This window comes from Rhinopithecus bieti, unplaced genomic scaffold, assembly GCF_001698545.2.
Source record: "Rhinopithecus bieti isolate Rb0 unplaced genomic scaffold, ASM169854v2 scaffold_31072, whole genome shotgun sequence".
In the NCBI taxonomy this organism is placed as follows: domain Eukaryota; kingdom Metazoa; phylum Chordata; class Mammalia; order Primates; family Cercopithecidae; genus Rhinopithecus; species Rhinopithecus bieti.
In genome coordinates, this window is record NW_016813477.1 from 482,754 (window position 1) to 504,416 (window position 21,663).

The window sequence follows — 21,663 nt, forward strand, 5'->3', positions numbered from 1 at the left end:
AGATGATTCAAGACTGGGGTTCCTCAAAGTGCCTGAAAATTTTATTTTTATTTATTTATTTTTTTGAGACAGTCTCGCTCTGTCTCACAGGCTGGAGTGCAGTGGTGCAATCTTAGCTCACTGCAACCTCTGCCTCCCAGGTTCAAGCGATTCTTGTACCTCAACATCCCAAGTAACTGGGATTACAGGCATGAACCACCACGCCTGGCTAATTTTTGTATTAGTAGAGATTAGTTATGTTGAGTTTTGTTATGTTGCCCAGGCTGGTCTTGAACTTCTGGCCTCAAGTGGGAGGCCTGCCTCAGCCCCCCAAAGTGCTGGGATTACAGGTGTGAGCTACTGGGCCCAGCCCAAAAAGTTTAAATATTTGGAAAATAATTTGCATGAGGAAAGGACAGATTTTATAAAGCCAGGAGGAAAAAATTGTCAAAGATAATTTTAAGGTTCTATGGTGTATATACACATATGAGTAAATTGGTGAACAATAGGATTCCGTTTAGGGGGAAAAACATCCCAAGGTAGTGAGTATACACTGGGTGGGGCATCCGAGGACCAGGGTACTCAGTAGAGCTTGGATGCTGTGTTTCTTGGGAAAGTGCCTCCACCTTGCCACCAGGCCTCAGTTTTCCTATCTGTAAAATAAGGTGTTTGGAGTCAATGACTGCAAGCCTCAGTGACCTGTCATTCTGAACTTCAGTCTTGGAGCAGTCCTGCAGGATTGAGTTGTCCAGTGGTGTAGCGGTCACTGCTCACTGCAGATGCCAGCACACAGTGCTTGCTGCCAACTTCAGGCGTCTCACCGTGCTCACAAAAGGGCTAGGCAGTGAAGCAACAGGAAAGGACCCATCCCTGTGGCGTGGCTTCAGGAGCCTTCTATAGAAATGCCCTGGCCCCCAAAGCTGGTCTATGCACTGTGGCGACTGAATGTCACTGTTAGCCCCATTCGCTCTGGCTTCAGTCATCTTTCTTGGGAGAATGCTCTGTCTACTCATGCCACCCCTCATGGTGTCACTAACCGCTCATCTCTAATCTGCTGACTTGAAACTTAGTCTCCCCTTATTTAAAGCAAATGATATATTTTCTGTAGTGTAACATAAAATACTCTTTAAGACTTTCTTTCAACCTTGGAGCTATTCATGCTTTTAAAACATAGTCTTTGGTAAGAACATGCCCTCTGATAGCATTGTCAGTTTTGTAATATTTGTCTTCAAATGCATTGCTTAAGTTTCCTGTTGACCCTGGTAGATACACAGAGCAGGTATGACTGTCTGCGTTTTACAAATGCAGCCTAGAAGAGGAAGGGAAGCCCCGCAAGGGACATGGCAGAGCAGGGGCTCAGACTTTGCTTTCTCCATCCTGTTTTGTCCACCTTTTCTGTGATACAAGCCCACATTCCATACCTGACCACCAGGTCAGTCCCATTTAGTAAGCAAGCAGGGCAGGTAATGTTCTCATTAAAGCTGAGTAAATTAAGGCTCAAAAGTGAAGCTCCTTGCCTCTGGACCTTTACCTGTTTATTCTAGATCTCAAACCCACCTCCTCTGATTCTTAGGTCCTGCTCTTCTCACTGCGTTAGCCCTTCCTGTGAAAGCTGCAGGCTGGGTCCTCCAACATCAAGGGAACTCATTGAGAAAAATACCAGTAAGGCGGGGTGGAGGGAGAGGGAAAGGGAGGAAAAGATGGAGACTGGCATGTGAATTACCTGCTTCCTTCACCAAGAGTAGGAAGCAGTCTTTGGTGATGGAATTCTCTGTGGCTTTGGCTATAAAACCAGCCCATAGCCCCAAACTCCCTGCATTAGCCCTGTCATCTGTTGAATACGGGGCAGTTACTGCAGGGTTCCACTTTTCATTCTAGGTGTTTGGCTGTTTTCTGTATTATTCATATTTGCATTGTTCAACTGTTGGATATAAAAGTAAGACTTCAAAACTGATTCAGTTTAGTTTTCCAGACTAATCCACCTTGAATTTGAGGTCTGCTATCTGACAAATGGCAAAAGGTATTATGATCAGAAGTACTTGTAATTACCCTCCCCTGTGATCATAACTGTGGGACAGAGAACAGCTTTGGAATGGCTCTTTCCTTGCACAGTTTCTCCTGATTTCCTGCCAGCCATGCTTTTCTGCTTGGAGCATTGTCTCTGCAGCTCAGGGCCTGCTCACTCGCTCCCTGGCATTTCACCTCAGATATTCTCCGCAGCACCCTCAAATCTGCCTAACTGCGTTGAACAGAGACGAGAGAACAGAGACATGGTGAAATGAGCATCAGGTATTTTAATATTAAAAATAAATTTTATTTGGTGCATATTGTTTTAGAATTTTAATGCAATTCTGATGGAAAGAGATTGAATTTTAAGTAGCTATCCTCACAGGTTTGGAACTAAAAATCTGTATTTCCAGATCAATCAATAGAGCTTTTCTGAGGAAGGGAGCTTTGTGTGCAAAGGCCTTAATCTGCTGTGTGATGGCTTCATTACTTCACATTTAGTGCTAGAAAGAGGCTTTGTGATGATTTTAAGTATGCCCTGGCCTTCTTGTTCTTGTCCATAATGCTGATGAAATAGTTTTCGCAAACCCTCAAGACCATTCTCTAGTTACTCCCACTCATCTCCTTGACCGTATTTGTAGGCTTTATACTCATTCCCCTTATTCATCTCAGCTGCCCAGAAAGGCTGTGGATAGAGACCAGTGTGATAAAAATTGCAGGAAAAGGAAGGATGGAAAAGTAGGAGAAATTGAGCCTGTACTCAGTTTGGCATCTGGCATCTCTCCTCAGGTTTGGCTTGCTCTTAAGAATCTGAATGGGTAAAGTTAAGAACCAATCTTGGTGACTTTTTAAAAGCCTTCTTATAAATTATATCATGCTTAGTCCACATTAATCTGACAATGAGATGCCATGTTGCCTTGTCCTGGATTTATGGCAAAGAAATCTAATAGCAAACTCCAAACATCTGGTATCCAGAGCTCATCTTAACCTGTCATTTCACATGTAGCCTTTATTTGTAATATTTTGATTACTGCATGTGTGTAAGATCCAGCATTGTTTTTTCATTCTGGTGGCTTGCACGGCGCCTGGTTGAGTGGTTGAATGTGGGTTTGCTTTGTTAAAGCCACAAACTTTGGCAGCGAAATAATCACACCAAGTGATCCGGCTTATCTTGACTCTTCTGTAAATAGTATGCGCTCCGGGAGTATTCGGTGGCCCCCTGGGCAGGTCAGCAAAGTGGTTGTGAGACAGAGTAATCTGGTCTGGGCCGTGCTGAAAGCTCTTATTGATATGGGATTAGTCTCGGTGGAGACAACGTGCTGTCACATGGGCATCAGTGCGATTGAGAGGAGTGAGATCCGAGGCCGGTGGGGGAGGGACAGCGCTGAGTCACTGAGTTCATTAAAAGGCTACTGAACAGGCGTGCGGCAGGCAAGACCAACCCTGGACTGTGCCTCCAGCACACCCATCCCCACACCTCTTGGGCAAGGAGGACCAGAGCGCGTGACGAGGTAGGAGCACAAGCCAGGGAACTGGCCCAGCTCACAGTGCCTGTCTACCTCTTGCAGGTTCAGGCCCCTGGGTGGATTCTCGGTGGGGTAAGAGGGAGCCCTGGCTGCAATGAGGGAACCCTTGTATTCCCCAAGTCCAGCCCCCGGTCCTGAGTATTGACTTCTCTCTACAAATGGGAAGGGGAGTAGTCACCAAAAGACTTCCTGGCTTGCTGGCTCAGAAGTTCTGAAAGGAAAAATTGTGTGCGTTTTACTGGTAGCCAGCAGTCAAATATTATTTTGCCAGATTGGGTGCAATTTAAAGTCACATCTAAACTTGGCAATGAGCAGGCATTGTTGATGAAAAACAAGGTTGAGAATATGTCAAGTCCCTGTTGTAACACGGACACCGTGTAGTTCAAAAGTCTGAAGTTTCTATACTCCTAGAAAAAGTGTTTTTTTGTTGTTTGTTTTTTTTAAAGGGCAAACTTTCATCTGCATTGGGGCTGAGGGGAAAGTAGAAGGTATATGGGGGCTGAGAAATGGGAACAGAAGTCATAAAGTCTAATAAACTGTCTCACCTCTGTAAGCAGAGGCTAATTATGTGTTGTTTGACTTAAGTTTTTCCCCAGTCTTAGACATCTAACATACCTTGTGTGTATAAGCGTGTGTGTTTTTGCATCCCTGCAAATACACTGTCGGCATATCTGACTGACTGCTAATAAATGAACATGTCCAAAAGAATGACAGTGATGAGCCTGTAGGCTAACAATGTATTGTCAAAACAGATTGGCAGCTGGCAGTAACTGGAGAAAACCTTTCAAAGTAAACCCAGTGTCGGAGCTACCCCAGTGTAGGTTATCAGTCCTGGAGAACAGATTTTGGCAAATCTAGATGAAGAGTGGCTGCTTGGCCTAAACAAGTTTTTTAAGGGACGAGTAAACAGTCATTTCCCACAGAAGCTCCGTGTGCACTCCGGCAGAACCCCGGGATTGCTTTATTTGTTTTGAGATTCTTCCCCTATCCTTCCTTTTGTTTTTTCCCTTTTGCAAAAGTGAACATTGAATCAGTTAATCACAATTTATTCAGAAGTGTCTAAGGCAAGAAAGGCAGACAGCAGATTTTGGTGGCTTCGGTTAACAGGGGGACATTAGTAATGGAGGCTGGGGTTGAGCAGGTTCAGGGGAGGAGGAAAGCCTGTGTGGTAAAGGAAAGCTTGCTGTTGACTGGGTTGTGCTGGCAGCCAGTAAAAACTAGGAGGGAAAGAGGAGCGATGAAAACGGGGTTGTGGGGTCGTTCCTTGCTGCTGTTACCTCTTTATTGGCTGGAGTGAGTGTAGCCTGCCTGACAGCCTGTTACTTGGCCGGACAGGAAACCACTTCATTCCTGGCTCCCCTGTTCTCAATTAGCTTAAGTGTAAAAACTTGCTTGATTTTAATCTATCCCTCTAGCAGAATAAGACTTTTCCCCTTTAAGGAGAAAGGAATGTTGTCTTGGGCATTAATGAACCTTTACTAAGCCAACCTTCCTGCATACCTTCACTCTTATAGTCACATGACAAGAGTGTGCCTCTGTACTCTCCTCCACCTCTCCTGCCTGGGTTTATGCGATGCAGCATAGCCTGGTGCACAGAGCACAGGCTTTGGAGTTGGAGTTGGCCACCTTGGGCTCAAGTTCTAGCTTCACAGTTCCCCTGTGACCTTGAGCAGGTTACTTAATGCCCTGCCTCTGTAAAGTGAGGATAGTAATTCTCCCTTGTGGGGTTGCTGTGAGGTTGGAATGGAATAAAGTGCTTAATACATAGGGCCCCTACACAGTAAGTTTTCAATATTTGATGCCATCATTAGTTGTTGTTTTGGCCTCTCATGACCCAAGAAATAGTGGGAGGTGAAAATTAAAGAGACTGACTGTCATCAGGCTTCCTGTGTGCTAGAGAGCTTATTTTACTTTATCATTTCAACAACTTTGAGATATAATTCACATATCATACAATTCACCTTCTTCAAATGTACAATCCAGTGGTTTTTAGTGTGTTCAGAGTTGTGTGTCCATCACCACAACATTTTCGCTGCCTGAAAAAGAAACCCCATAACCATAATTAGTCATTCTCCACTTCTCTCCCACTAGCTACCTATCCTCTCCCCTAGCCCAAGCAGTCACCTATCTACTCTCTCTTTGTTTGCCTATTTCGGCTTAAAATAAAATATTCTGGGTCTGAAAACTGGTTTAGGAAAAAAAAAAACCCTTTTGAATTGTAATTATATCTCCTTTGACCAGTATCTCCCCATATGTGAGAATTTATTTAGGAAAGAAGCCCGTGACAGTGGAGTGGACCCCTAGCCCACCACAGCTCCCTGACTCCAAGAAGTCTGAAGTCCTAATTCCACAATATCAACATGTGCCACCATTTCTTGCTCAGAGTTCCACGTATACATCTTACATTTCCAGAACCAGGTTTTAAGCTCCATGAGGGCAGACACTGCATCTTTTATTTTCAATGTTACATGTAGGATGGCACCCTTAATCGTTCCAAAGACCATCAGTGCAGGTTCCAGATCACAGGGCCCAAACTCAACCAGAACCCGCAGACGTGCTTCTGTTTGCTCACAGAGAGTATTTTTTTTTTTTTTTTTCTTTTGAGATGGAGTCTTGTTCTGTAGCCCAAGCTGGAGTGATCTTGGCTCACTGCAGCCTCCACCTCCTAGGTTCAAGTGATTATCCTGCCTCAGCTTCCTGAGTAGCTGGGGTTACAGCGTGTGTGCCACCACCCTTGGCTAATCTTTTGTATTTTTAATAGAGACGGGGTTTCACGGTATTAGCCAGGATGGTCTCGATCTTCTGACCTCATTATCTAGTCACCTTGGCCTCCCAAAGTGCTGGGATTACAGATGTGAGCCACCTCACCCAACCAAGTATTTTTTTTCAATTAACATTGGTAAGTAGCCCTTATACATGGAAAATATTTCACTTAAAAATCCCGATTTCTGGATTTTCTTAAAAAAATCATAGTATCTAGCAACATGGGGCCCATATTTGCACCTGGCAACAAATGCTGGAGTTGAGAAGCAGATGCCTGGTGGTAAATGAGACATGCCCTCTCCAGGTTGCTATGGGCCCCACTGCGCCCTCCTGCTCACCTCACCCACTTCTATTAGGGCTCACCTGCTAACCTGGGCACTGGCCTGTGACCCAGGTCATGAGAGCCTGATGCCAGGAAGGAGGGTCATTCATCCATCCACCACTGCTTCTAAAACCCAGGACTAGTTGTTGGGACAAGTAAGGCAGATGGGAATGAAGATATTTCCCATTACTTACGGTAGCTCACCCATAGGTATATCACCAATAGAAGTGACTCCCAGCATGACTCCAATGAAAGACACTACGTACCAACTGAGGTACAAGTAAATAATCGAAAAGAGTGAAGTCTGCTGCTGCCTAAGCTGCCTATGGGGCTTCATACATGAGGTCGTTTGGCGCTAGCTCTTTAAAGATGATAGGATTTCAGTAGTTGGAAGAGAAAATGTCCTTCTCCCTGAGGGGGTGACAGATGCAAAAGAAGCCAGCTGTGACTTGACCACCATGACCCACATGTAGAAGAGTAGAGGAAGCTGAGAGAGAGGAGGCACCAGATCAGAGACCCTGAAAGCCAGATGGTGGTATTTGGAACACAGGCAGAAGGGCACTGCCACCAAAGATTTTTGAGAAGGGGAATATTGTGGTCAAAGGAGTTTGAGAAGTGAAAATATCTTCAACTGTTAGCAAACATCCCAGAGCCAGAGATGGCTTACTGACCTGTTTGCTAGGATGTCCTCTGCACCCCCCATCTGGCTTTTTCTTACAGCCCATTTCTTCTAAGGGTGCTTAAGATTGCCTTTCTTTCTTAGGCCCATAGCTGTGTCAGTTTGCAGAGTCCTGGTGATCTCAGGAGGCTCAGAGCCCACAGATGGGTGATACATTTCACATGCAATTGGAAGTGCATGAGAGGGGAGTGGTGACACTGAGAAAGTTTAACCTGCCTGTCTTACGAAGAGATGGGAAACATGTTTGAGGCTGCTGTAAATTACACCAGGCCTAAGCAGACAGTGTTTGTGTCTGGTTGAGACCAGATTGTAGGTCTAATTCTATTAGTGAATCTCAGTGTGTCCTGGTTGTTATAATTTGCTTTCTGCCTGTATGTGCTGGCAGAGGTTCTACATTCCTGGTGCTGGGTGCTGGTAAGGAACACTGCTCACCCCTTCCGAGCACACTGTTGAGAATGCTGCTGCTGCAGCATGGATATTGATCAACACCCTCACGAGATCCATTGCTGTCTTCATACCAAGTGTGATCTGTGTGTGGTCTTGGAGCTGTCTTCCTTTGCTGTTCCCTTCAAAAAACGCTTTGGTATATTTAGTCCACATTGTGCACTGGGAAAGCCTAGGGCACAATCACTGTCTGAAATGGGTGTGGATGCTTCTGGGGCAACCTGGTTCTATTCAGAGTTAAACATCACTGCTCCCAACAGTGCAACCACCAGCCCGGCTGTGATGATGTCACTGACAACAGAAGTGAGGCCTGCTGAAGGGCCATGTTCTCTTGTTGATTTTATGGCTATTTTGGCCTTGGTTTATTGTGTTTGCTTTGTACACTACATCTAGATTCATTTTCACAATGAGTCCTTGAGGAATGACCGTAGATGAAGGAATTCAAGATTGCCAAAAATCTTCCTACAGAGCAGCGTTCATCACTCAGCATAGGGCATCAGGAGGCCTCCTCTATTCCCCTTCCCCTTCCCCTTCCTTCTTTTTTGAGGCAGGGTCTTCCTTTGTCACCCAGGATGAAGTGCAGTGGTGTAATCTTGGTTTACTGTAGCCTCCAACTCTTGGGCTCAAGTGATCCTCTTGCATCAGCTTTCCGAATAGCTGGGACTACAGACATGTGTACTCGGTTAGTTTTTATTTTTTTGTAGAGACAGATTCTTACTTTGTTGCCCAGGCTGGTATCGAACTCATGACTTAAGGTAGTCCTCCTGCCTGGGCCTCCTAAATTATCGGTATTCAGTGTGTGAGCCCCCACACAGACCAGAAGACCTTTTGAGTAGTGTCAAGTTGTTGTTTTTCTTTCATCTGTGGGGCAGTGTTGGATTTGAACTGATTCAACAGAAGTTTCTGAAGAGTGTTTTGCATGTACTAAGTATTGTACAAACCCCGGATAAGTTAGGTTATCACCATGCACACCTGCTGGATGCCTGGATTTCTTTATGACGTATCCAAGACAGATTCAGTAATTTGTCAGGTATGACCATTTTTTGTTTTCTGCCAACCACGGAGCTAGAAGATGATGTTTGTGTCACTTTATGAGCTTAGATCTATAGGAGTCCTCTGGAGCCTGTGTAATTTTTCCCAAGTGCTGTTTCTTCAGTTTGTGCAGCTACCACCATGTGAATAGTGGTACCTGTAAACATGAGGTAGAAATGGCAGGTAGATGATCCCCAGGTGCGGTGCTGGAAAAAAACAGGAGTAGGTCACAAAACACACTTCCATAGAAAAATAACAACTATTGCCCATATTGTGCTTCGGTTAATCATTCTTTAGAATAAAAAAACAAATGAGAGGAGGAATTCCTAGGTGTATATGTAGCATTCACTAAAGTAAATCCCAGCTGGACTGTAGACTTAGGTGTACAAATTGACCCCATAAACAAATGGAAGTGCATGTGTGTGAATGAATAGCATAAACTCCGGAAGAGTGGATCCCAGGCTATGAAGCGGTTTCCTAGGTGAAACAGAATTGGAGGTGGGGAACAAATTTTATTCCTATTTTATGTATTTCTCTATCATTTAAATTTGTAACAATTAGTAAAGTACATATACCCACACCCGCGCATACACAAACACTATCCTGACAAGATATGGAGGGAATTTCTAGGCTTAAAATTAGTGGAAGAAATGAAAAAAGGGTAGATAATAGGATTTGACATTAAACATATTACTTTTATGGAAAGAATGTAGAGAAACAGAAAATATTTCCAACAACTCCATGTTACCATTCTCAAATAGCCTAATATAGTAAGAACATCTGGTAGGTTGAATGCCTGCCCACCCCCACCCCAAGAAGTCCATGTCCTAATCCCCAGAATTTGTGAATATTTTACCTTACATGGTAAAAGGGACTTTGCATATGTGATTAAGAATCTTGAGATGAGGCTGTTATCCTGTATTATCGAGGTAGGCACAGTGTAATCAACAAGGGTCTTCATAAGAGGGAGGGAGGAAAATGAGAGTCAGAAGAAAGAGATGTCATAATGGAAGCAAAGAGTCAGAGCCTGAGAGAGACTTGAAGATTCTGTACTGCTGGCCTTGAAGATGAAGAAGGCGCCACGAGCCAAAGAATGCCGGCAGCTACCAGAAGCTAGAAGAGGAAGAGCTAAGGAAATAAATTCTACCCCAGAGCCTTCCCGGGAAGCCTGGCCCTGACAACACCTTGATTTAGGCCTAACAGAAAGGTTTCAGACTTCTGACCTTCAGAGCTGTAGATAATAAACATGTGTTGGTTTAAGCCACTAAGTGCATGTATTTGTCACAGCAGCCATAGAAAACCCAGGGCCTAATGGAAAACCTTTCATACTGACATCTAGTGCTTAGTAGGTTCTTCCTGCTTTGAACTGTGTTGTATGCTTTGCATATGCCGTCTCTTAGTTGATAAACCTTTGGAGAAGGAGGTATAACCGCTTAGCAGGTTCTTCCTTGTTTGGACTGTGTTGTGTGCTTTGCATGTATGTCATCTCTTAGTCCTTACAAACTTATGGGGAAGGAGATGTAACTCCCATTTTAATAATAAGCCAACTGTGAAACCTGTTAAATTGCACATCACACTGTTAGTTTCAGAGCTAGGATTCTTTCTGGCACACACGATCCAAAGCCCATGCATGTGTGTCTTTAATCCACATAATAAATACACATGAAGACATATGCTAATTGTAAATAGGTGGGGGGTATAGGTGCTATTTTCTACTAATGCTTTTTCATAACTCACAAATTTCCCACAGAGAATATGTAATCCCATGTTGAGGAGAAGAGGAAAAATTTCTTAGTGAAAGAACGGTACCTTGTGTTTCACAATTTATCAACATTGACAACAAGGTTGTCCAGAGAATGTTCTTATCTGAAGGGAAAACCTTCTAGACTGCACATCTCAAAGGTGTTTTCAAAGGGTGACCTTGATCTAATAGCTTGGCCTTACCAAAATGTCTCAGGTATTTATTGTCTTTGGTACTCTCAGGTGTGGGTGCTTCCTTAGGTCCTGGTGGGTGGGTGCCATGGTGAAGGTAGGGGCATGTGGCACTGGCCCCAGCACACTGGAATGAGATCTAAGCTCAAAAAGTGACGTAAACATCATCTTCTCATTCTGTGGTTTGGGGAAAGCAAAAAATGACCATATTTGACAAATGACTGAATCTTTCCTGCATACATTATAAAAAAATCCAGGCATCCAGTAGGTAGGTGTGCATGGTGGTAACCTAACTTATCCAGGGCTTGTACAATACTTGGTACGTGCAAACACTCTTGAGAAACTTCTGTTGAATCAGTTAAAGTCCAACATTGCCCCACAGAAGAGAGAAAAACAACAACTTGACACTATACCTAAATCAAGGTGTTATAGCCTTTGGCCTTCACGGGGAACGGTGGCCCACCAGGGAGCTGCTCTTTCTCATTGCTATGCTATAATCAACTGCATCACTTTAACTGTCCTAGAAAAAAGAAACTGTTGCATCCTCCTCTCTTAAAAATGAAGTCGCCCATCCTCAGCCCCATGACCTTGCTTTCTTCTGTTCTCTGATGTACAGAGATGTGGTGAGGAAACCTCTGCCTGCATCACTGTGAGGTCAGGGAGCCCCATGGTTATCATCTTCAGTTCCCTTGCGCTCCTGTTTCTCCCTTTTGCTCAGCTGAGGGCTACAACGTGTCTAAAGGAACATGGCCCAGCAGGAAGGCTTCTAGGTGCCCTCTGGATTCGGTAGGGTCATGCCTAGGATGGGCCTCCAGGGCCAGTTTCCCCACAATGGCCAGCAATGTTCCTGGTTGGGCTGTGGCCAGAAGGAGAGATGTTAAAAAGTCAGGGAACCTTCTCTTATTCCTATGAAGAAAAGGAAGAAGATAATGGCAGAAGCAAAGCCCAGGCTCACAAACCCAAGAAGAAGAGTAAGAGTCAGAAAAATGTGGAGCACTGGTGCGGAGGCAGGTGGGGGAGACCAGCCTTTCCCACTTCTAACATTGGATGGGAAGAGATCAGGAGCAAAGGCAGGTAAGCAGACTCCTACCTTCTGCTCGGTAATGCTTGAGAACTTGAATGTAATGGAGAATGCTAAAAGGAGGTGATTATCATTTTTGGATGTGAGACTTCTGTTCATTTTAAGTCATCTGTATAATCTGGAGAGGATGGGCCCTTCTGGCTTGCTACTGAGATCCAGCTATCAGGGTCATGCCTGCTTCGTGCCAGGCACCATGCTCTGCCCTCCACTCCATCTTCCTTGCCTTTAGAGTACTTGCTCTTGGTCCTGCAGATGGTCATGCCCGTGGCGATGGGGCTGTGTTCAAGAGATGGTAAACTCGAGAGACATTTATTTTTCTCTGCCTCTCAGATTTAGACAATCCTTTGTTCCCCATACCCAGTAAGGAAATCCACTCAAAGGATGTTTCATACACTTCCTGTTGCCCCTGCCCTGGGTTTTCCTGGCACCGCCTTTTTGCAGCTCGAGATGCTGAGATTCTGAAACCATTCAGATATCTCTGTATTGTTGTGCTAGCTCCTGCTCTTCACCCCACCCCACTCTAAGTTTTGTAGTTGTTTTGTCTGTTTGGTTTTTTCAGCAGAAGGGAGACTAATACTGAATAGCTCTACATTCTTTAGCTGTGATTCAGGAACTAGTTTTCTCCCTTAGAGTTAGGGCTTTTCTTTGTTTTAATCTGGAGACTTTCTCCTTGGTGTTCTAAGCTCCTCCTTTGGTGTGCATCATTTAAAGCTTCTTAACACTGGAGAATCCTTATAGCCCCTCCTTCCGTGTGTGATTTTGCCTTTGCTATGTAGGCCAAAGAGCCTGGATCTAGAGAAGCACGATTGCCTGCCACCCCTGTTTGTTGTTATCATCCTTCCCCTTAGACCTTTTAGTTCCTTGGGGAAATAGATCAAGTGGCTTGTTAGAGCCTTACCAACTTAGAGCAGCCTGTGAACACAAGCAAAAGACAGCTAATTCTCTCACATCTTATCACCTGACCTATTAGCTATGGACTTAGTTCACTTTACAACTGCAGTTTGGCCAAGACTGTTAGAGTAGCTGCCCAGGCAGGAAATAAGGGGACCTTAGAGACACCTTAACACCTGATCAGATGCTAACAGAAGACCGTAGGTTGAGGGGTGATGGGCTGCAGGTGGCTAGGCTGAGACTGAGGCTGGGTACTTCAGGCAGACACAGGCCCGAGTGGTCCATTAGCCAGTGGGATCTCAGTGGACTAATGAGGCTGTCTGGATAACCCGCATCCAAGAGCCAAGCCTGGATCTTCTCCTGCAGGAATGTTATATAGCTTCACTGGTTAATGGTGGTTACTGGGCTTTTTATGGGTGGCTGCTTAATTAAGATTGTGGCTAATTAAAAGTGAGTGACTTGCCTATTTGTTTAAATTTGGTAGTACCCATCCATGTCCTTAAATTTAACCTACTTCCTTTTTCAAAGGTTAAACAGTGATTCCACTAGACTCTGAGCACTTGGAGCCAGCCTCCTGTTTGCTCAAGTGATTGACTTCTATTTTTATTTTGATCAGCTCAGTTGATTCACTTTTATTTATTCTCTATTGTGTGACTATAAAGGGGTAAGACAGTGCAGCCTAGTGATAGAATGTGAGGCTTAGAGTCACCTGAGTCCAACACTGCTTTTAAGCAAGTCATAGTGAACCTGGATGGCCTATCCAGTTAAATTCTCAGACTCAGTTTCGCTACCTGTAAAATGGGCTTACACTTAAAGGCCAGACTTTTACAGACCACCATGATCAATCTCTGCTTTGATCATCTGATCCTTCAAGCAGCATTTCTTCTGTTTAAATGTAAAATTGGGCTAACACTTCAAAGGTGCTTTCTTCTGACCTACGAAACCAGGGAGATGGTCTCTAGTAAGTCTTTCCCCCAGAGCCATAACTGAGAGTCTCAGCATTTAAGGGGCAGCTGACTGTCGAGTGGTGATATAAGATGCCAGCCTCTTCCAAAGAGGACATGTAGGCCAAGGTGAGGGCAGCAGCTGTCACTGGGCTCAGTGCAGACATTGGATTATTTTTTGAACACGGGCTTGAAGCAAGTCTGAGGTAGTCTGGGTTCTGTTCAGGTGTTCCTTTTCACAGGGCTCAGTAGACAGCCTGACTCCTCCGAGGTGAAGCTGTCTCCGGGCTTTGCATTCAGAAAGTTTGTTGCACCAAGTTCCACTGTGTCTCGCAGAGTAACAAGGGCCCCCCTTCTCACATTTACTTTCTCTTGCTTAGTATCCATTTCTTATTTATGTTAGCTAATACTGGCCTCCCAATACTGTTTGCTTTGTTTTTATAGTTAGATAAGCTTAGAGTTTATCTAAGTAAAGAACTATGGGGTCAGGTAGACATCTCAATCCCTGGCTCTCTCAATGACCAGCTATGTGGCCCTGGGCACATTATTCTGCCTCTGAGACTCAGTTACTTCACACTTGTAAGATAAGAAGAATCAACAGCATCTACTTTAAAGGCCTACGTCATGATTAAACGGGATGATGTGTGCACACTACATCACACGTGACATTCAGGTTAGATGTGGGCTGGTTTCTTTATACCATACCCCTCTGAAAAGCGTGTGTGCCTTCAACCTTGATTTTCTCTCCCCCTCTCTGCTTTTGTGCTTCGAATACATCTTTACTTAATAAATATGAAAACATAAAGCCTTCAGCCTCTTGATCCAATTTGCTTATTAAATAATATGAACTTTGCAGCCACACCCCTGCAGTCGCTGTGGCTGTCCTTGGAAGCAGAATAAATTCTAACTGGGAGTTGTTCTATGGCAGAACATGTGACTCTGTGTTTCTTATTTACCTGTTTCGTGGGGCTAGAATAATTAGAGTCTTTCTTTGCCTCCTTTTGGTAAACAATGAGAAGAATTTAGTTTGGCAGCTGGCTCTTATCTTTTTGTGAAGCTTGACAATATCCAATTATGGTTGTGATGAATTTGTAATAGAAAACGGGGCATCCAGAGACAACCACAAGGCCTGCATGTAATGTGGACAAGCTGGCATTGATACAGGCTGTATTCGTTATTTCAGTTCCATCTGAGGTCCTTGCTTCCTCGGCTGTAAATAATACATGACCCCTTTTACATTCCCTTTTCAAAAACCCTGGGAGTGAGAGAGGCTCATTTATGGCTTGGTTTACTTCTGCTTTCCCCTTTCTAGGATGATAATGGGATCATGCTTGAGCAGGGCCACACACCAGATTTGTTGATGCCCCTGTTGTTAAGTCTTTGCCCCTCCATTTGTTCTGAGCATGCACTAGAACTGTAAGGGGCCTGGTTTGTAACGTGGGTTCTGTCTAAAGTATGGCTCACATTTGTGATGTGAGAGAGTCTTTGTTGTCCTGTTTTGGTCACAGGTGCATGTGTTTGCTTTTGATGGTACGTTTTATTACAGCTTTCTTTTCTAGAGAGTTTGGGAGCCCCAGAATATGGAAGACCCTTGGCTAAGCCCTGAAATATCCTGAGTTCCTCTGATCCTCACAACAACCCAGTGAGTGACAGTGCTTTTATCCTTATCTTGTTAAAAAGAAACAGAGGAGGACGGGTGCCGTGGCTCATGCCTGTAATCCCAGCACTTTGGGAGGCCGAGGCAGGCAGATTGCTTGAGACCAAGAATTCAAAACGAGCCTGGCTAACATGGCAAAACCCCATCTCTATGAAAAATGCAAAAATGAGCTAGGGATGGTGGCGCATGTCTGTAATCCCAACTGCTCAGGGGCACAAAAATTGCTTGAACCTATGAGGTGAAGATTGAAAACAACTGCCAGTAGTGATGGTGCAGATGAGAAGTGGAGGAGAAACTATAGGAGGTAAAAGTTGAGATGAGTTTGGAATGGTTGGTTGGGGCAGATGTTGAGAAGCCTCAAAGTATCCTGTATCTTATAGGCCAGCACTTCATGAAAACTTTCCTATATAGGGTTTCTGCCAAATAATTCTTGTTGTGGGGGCTGTCCTGTGTATTGTAGGATGTTTAGCAGTATCCCTGGGCTCTACCCAGTAGATGCTAGTAGCTCCTCCTACCCTCCTCCCGTTGTGAAAACCAGAAATGTCTCCAGACATTGTTCCCAAATGTCCTTTGGGAACAAACTTGCATGTGGTTGAGAACCACTGCTCTGCAATAAATCAAGATGGGAAACTTCTGCCCCTCAGGAAGAAAAGTGCCCATGGTGACCCTTGAAAAGGTACATAGGCTTGAAGCTTTTTCAACATCCCAGGGCTAATAGGTAGATGTTTTCTCTACCACATGTGTTTTGCTTTATTCTCTAATATGTGTGTTGGTCTTAAACATAAAAATATTTTAAGTTGCATTGACATCAAGTGTTGCTCTAGGGCAGGCTTTACACACTCAAGTGCCAGGCAGGGCAGGTTAAATAGATGAAGTAGAATAGGAGGTTTGATTTGTTTTTGTTGAAAAATAAGTGATGTTAATTTTGGAGGGTAGTAGCCAAACAGGGAGGCTGCCCCCATTTCTAGTCCATTGTCTCCATGGCTGCTGCAAGCCTTGGGAAATTCAGAAACACATATTTATATCAAAGCCATTCGTGTTTAAAACATGCCCAAATGAGGGGGTGGAAGGGTGACTGTGCAAATCAAACAAAATGTGTCTATAGCCCCCAGAGCTGCATTTACTGTGTCTTCAAGTTCCTAGTGGCACGTCCCCTGCCACCCACAGTCGGGATTTCCCTGTGTGAGAAGCAGGGCTGAAAGACTGAGCTACGGATACTGTGTAGGTGTGGTCAGATCACCTGTAGTAGTTGCAAGGATCCATTGCAGCACAGATGTGTTAATACTTTGGAAATCCCAGAGACCTCTGTCCTGCCTCGGCAGCAGCTCTCAATCCCACAAACTAGGTTTATGCGTTGTTGCCCCCCAATGCCACTGTCATTGCACTTAAAAAATCGTACAGTCCTTGTTTTCGGATCTCCTTAGGGTCTTGGTGGTTCTTATCTGAATATACACTTAATTGCTCTTCCTTCTCAAATTAAGGAATCAAGAATTGAACTTACTGGCCAACACAGTGTAAGGAGGGGTGACCTCCTCCTTCGTTTCCTTATATGGCTTCTGTTACTATATCCTAAGACTGCAGAGTGTCATGCTACAGCACGCTTCATTCACAATGAACTTAGTGTGAACTAGAATTCCTAAATCTCTTTAATATGTTCTGCTACTACACTGTATTTCTTTCCTACACTTGTAATTATTTTTCACATGCCTGGGGATGGCAGTGACTCAAGAGTGATTGAAGTTTGTAAAGCTGTTAGTTCCTCTCAGTGCTCCTAGACTGCTGAGTTTTAAAATATTGTCACTTTTGAGAATAGCAATTCTCTTTCTTACCTTTTTGTCAACTGTCAGTCTTGCTGATATCTGTGTAGCTTTCTCTAGCCTTTTAATCTGCTACTTCTAATCTCCTATGGGTTGGGACATCATGTGTCCAGGAATTTTAGAATCATGTAACCAGGATTTTAAGAATTTCAAACAAGATAGTTGGTCTCAGCCTGTGGACCCTTGCTAGGAAGTCAAGTGTTTATGCCTCCTTTGCTGGTCAGAACAATTTGTGGGGTGTGTGTGTGTGTGTGTGTGTGTGTGTGTGTGTGTATGTGTGTGTTTGCAGTTTTCAGGTCCATAGAGTTGTTTCCTCTAGGGCTTGTGTCTTGTTAAGATTTGACTGCAAAAAGTAAGTCGACTCCCATTTACAACTCTCCTTCCTCACCCTCTCAACCCCCCTGATTACTAGAGAGTTGGGACCTTATCTTAGAGACAGCTTAGAGAGTCAGGATCCAAAGTCGGATAAATTCAATCCCTTATGCCCACTATCTCTTCATGAAATTGATGTTTCAACCATCGTACACAGGCTGTCTCCACGTGGAATGGCCTAACATGGTGTGGTTGCGCACCTTCGGTCTTTCCCCAGCTTCCCTGGTGCCTTTGCAGCCTTTTCTCTCTTGTCCCTTTCGGTTAAAAGGTGGAGGAGATAAGATTTGGGTTTGTAGACAAATGGAAAGTTACTCTCAGGGTAACATTTTCTTTCTTTCTCTCACTGTACAGTGTGTGTCGTGAGTACTTTATACAAAGTTAAGGTGGTCTGCCCATCTATTTCAGTTGGTAATTCTAGAATTGGAGATGCGAAGTTGAAGCTGTTAGCCTTCTAACAAACCTCCATCAGTGGGCTCTAAGGATTTTACCCGGAAGTTCTATGTTCTACAGTTTCAGACTTAACCACTTTACTTATACCTGTCCATCTCTTCTTTTGATATTTTTAATAAAAATAATCCTTATTGACCTCTGTTCCTATAGGGTTATAGAAACCAAACTGCTGTAAGCTGGGCGTGGTGGCACAAACCTATAATCCTAGCACATTGAGAGACTGAGGCAGGAGGATTGCTTGAGCTCAGGCGACTGCAGTGAGCCACGATCGCAGCACTGAGCTCAAGAACAAGACCCTGTCTCCAAAAAAAAGAAAAAAAAAAACCAAAAAAATACCTAAACTGCTATGGAGGAAAACTGCTATTTCACAGATCAGCAAAGTAAAGTTTTACAAGTTGGTCTGATTTTTCTTCCAACATCTTTCTAGCCCATCCAAACCAGAAAAAATAAGTTATGCTTAGCAGTTATGGAAAACCTGTTGAGTTGCAGGGAGCTTGGGGGGTGAAGAATTAGATGCTGATATAGCTCTTTTAGACTGTCTTAAATAGAAACAGCTTTGGGTTAAGGACCTGAATTATCTCATTATGTTCTGTCAGAGTATTGATATTATCCAAATCCATCTCAACAAATGCATGGTACTAAGAAGTGGAAAAACAATCTTATAAGAGCAAATTCTGATGTTAAGAGATTACAGTTCTTTTGAGATCACTCTAAAAATTAAATGCCAGCTGTCTCCCCTAATGAGCTTTAGAGGGGAATAAAAATTGATTTTGGCATCATACATTCATTCTACTTACCAGCATTGTGATTTTGGATACTCTAAGCTCTTTGGGTTTCAGTTTGCACAACCAAAAAATTGCATGGGGAATTGTGAAGACGGGTGGGGGCAGGCAGAGGAGGGAGGAGAGCAGCAGTCATGTGGAAAGGGCTAACGGGTGTCAGCCCTCTATTCCCTTTGCCCCCTTTCTCCCCACAAGTCTCGCTTGAGACAGAACCTAGAGAATTCTAACCATTTTCCCTTACTAGTCATGTTTTCCAGCTAGTTCCCATCCCTCTGGACTGGTCCCATTTCCCCTTGGTGCTCTTGAGATGGGCTGTCTGGGTCTGCACACTTCTCCAGATGTCCGACTCTCTCTGCGTATGAGACTTTCGTCCTGCTATGTGCTAGATACAGTATTTCTATTCATGCAGCTGAGGGGGGATTGTAATTTGATGCAGCCAGTGAGTGTCCCCTTCCAGGCTTATTTGGAACCAAAACCCTTGGGTAAAGCCAGGCCCCTCCTGAGGAGGGGATGTTTGGGGAAGGGAGGTAGCTGACTTTGTCACGATGTTTCCATCAGAGGCCATAATACCAATCTACACTCCTTTCTTCTGAGACAGGAAAGAATGCTTTTAAGAGTAGTCTGACAGATTTCCTCTGACCTGGTACCTGAAGGAAGAAAAGATAGATTTGAACTAAGTTGCATATATTGAAAAAGCTAAAGTTTAGAGAAGCGTATTAAAAGACATTTCTCTGTCTCCTTTTCCCTCCCCCACACCCTCCACACAGACACACACACACGCAGAGCTTAAATTTTCCGGACCTCTCTGGTGTGAATCAGAGCTCTTGTCTCAGGAGTATAAGGGAGCTGACCTTTTAAATCAATTATATTGAGGAGCAGATGGGGCCGCTGAGAGACCTGGAGCCCCCACTGTGTAAGGCGTATCATCTGGCAGCCACAAACCTAGTATAAAGCCTATCATGTTTCCATTTAAGGTGCTCTGCCCACCTGGACACCCTCCCCAGCTCTCATTCTTCCTGCCTGTTGAAATTCTCCCAAACTTAGCTCAAATGCCCTCTCTCCAAGAAAATCTTCCTGAATCATCTCCAATGGGAACTGCATTGAACTCTCCTGTGCTGTCTGTGGCACATTACTGAGACCTTCACTGTGGACTTGTCACAAGCCTCCTGTGACAGCATGGCTATTGGGTGTTTATACCTTCCCGCCATATGGATTGTCAGTTCCTCATTGGATGCACATGCATTGAGTGTCGCTCTGTGCCAGGGCTTGTGCAAGGCACCGGAAGCAGATAAATCTAGGAGTTCACCAACAGATGTGGAGACTGGCATGTAAATGCAAAACTCACTGTGATATATGTTGTATATGAAAGGAAGTATCAAGTGCTTTAATATTTCCATGTGAGTATCTTCATGTAGCTTTTGAAGTCTTGCCCTGCGCCCCCCCCCACCTTTTTTTTTTTTTTTGAGACAGTCTGGCTCTGTCGTCAGGCTGGAGTGCAGTGGTGCGATATCAGCTCACTGCAACCTCTGCCTCCCAGGTTCAAGCTGTTCTCCTGCCTCAGCCTCCTGAAAGTCTTGCCTTTTGAAGGTAGGAGAATATCTTAATCTTTTACTTCCATACCTAACAGAATGCCTGGTGCATAGTAGATACCCAATATGTGTATTTTGAATGAGTCACTTACCATCTCATTAGTGTGGTCTAGGGAAAAAGGGTATGTGCCCAGTTAACCACATTAGAACACTGGGTCTTGCTTGAGTGCAGTAATGGAAGAAGAGATACCAAGCTGCAGACGCCATTCGGTAAATACTAACTGAATGAAGAGAATCTGTATAATGTGTGTAAATGCAGTTCAGTCCCTTCTCTACTATAAAAACCCCCATAAACACATTTCATTGGTGGGGGTGAAATCACCCTTAAACAGAAACAAAATGGACAGGTAAGGAACAATTCTGGTAAAGAAGAGAGTTGTGGCTTTACCTTACACGAACACAGGATGCTTCCAGCTGAACCCAGCAAGATGACAGAGGGAGCATGGCACCTCGCCTCCATGTTAGCACATCAGGGCCTGGCTCAGTTGTGGGAAGGAACAAGTGATGCTGATGAGCACATGATGCACCTGACAGGGGATGGGGTCCTCGGAGAGCAACATACCTGTGTGGCAACTCTTATAAACCCCCCTGGGCCTCAGAATTTACAGTGAACTGCGGTCATAGGTAAGGAGACTCACTCATACTTCACAGTGTCTGAGAGCTTGTTTTCTTTCTTGTTTTCTATTTTTGGTTTTGTAATTGTGAGTTTTTTTGTTTTGTTTTGTTTTCTTTGAGACGGAGTCTGGCTGTGTCGCCCAGGCTGGAGTGCAGTGGCCGGATCTCAGCTCACTGCAAGCTCCGCCTCCCGGGTTTACGCCATTCTCCTGCCTCAGCCTCTGGTGTAGCTGGGACTACAGGCGCCCGCCACCTCGCCCGGCTAGTTTTTTGTTTTTTTTTTGTAGAGACGGGGTTTCACTGTGTAGCCAGGATGGTCTCGATCTCCTGACCTCGTGATGCGCCCGTCTCGGCCTCCCAAAGTGCTGGGACTACAGGCTTGAGCCACCGCGCCCGGCCTTAATTGTGAGTTTTATATGTGAAGAAGGGAACTCTCCAGGCAGGTGATCATCATTTTGGTTTGAGGTTTGCCTTTTGTTACATTTTCATTTGTTCTTACACATCTTCTCACTTCTTCCTCTCTGGGGACTAGTTCCCTCATCCTGTAGCTGAGAAAACAAGCCCAGAGAAGCAGAGTCAGATTTGACCCCATTCTTCTGACAGCAGGTGCACAGTCAGAAGGTAGCTAAGATTATTGTGCATTATCTCTCCTTTCTATTTTATTCTATAGTTATAGATGGCAAGGTAGTTTTGTTGAATGCTACTTGTTTAGATAACTCTTTGGAGTTCATGTTGTCTTTTATTTTCCTAAATATTTACCTCGATGATTATAAACAATAAA

The 21,663-nt window shown here is 44.3% G+C and overlaps 1 protein-coding gene across 5 annotated transcripts in view; it reads left to right on the top strand.

The window, feature by feature from the left end:
* LOC108512897 (colorectal mutant cancer protein) overlaps positions 1-21,663 on the top strand; it is a 272,212-nt gene that overhangs the window by 91,877 nt on the left and 158,672 nt on the right. Inside the window, exon 1 of one of the 5 annotated variants that reach the window (XM_017848453.1) lies at positions 3,417-3,497. The exons of the other annotated variants lie outside the window; for them this stretch is intronic. The gene's annotated coding sequence lies outside the window, so the exon portion shown is untranslated. Of the gene's footprint in view, positions 1-3,416; positions 3,498-21,663 lie in introns of those variants that run through there. 5 annotated transcript variants of the gene reach the window in all.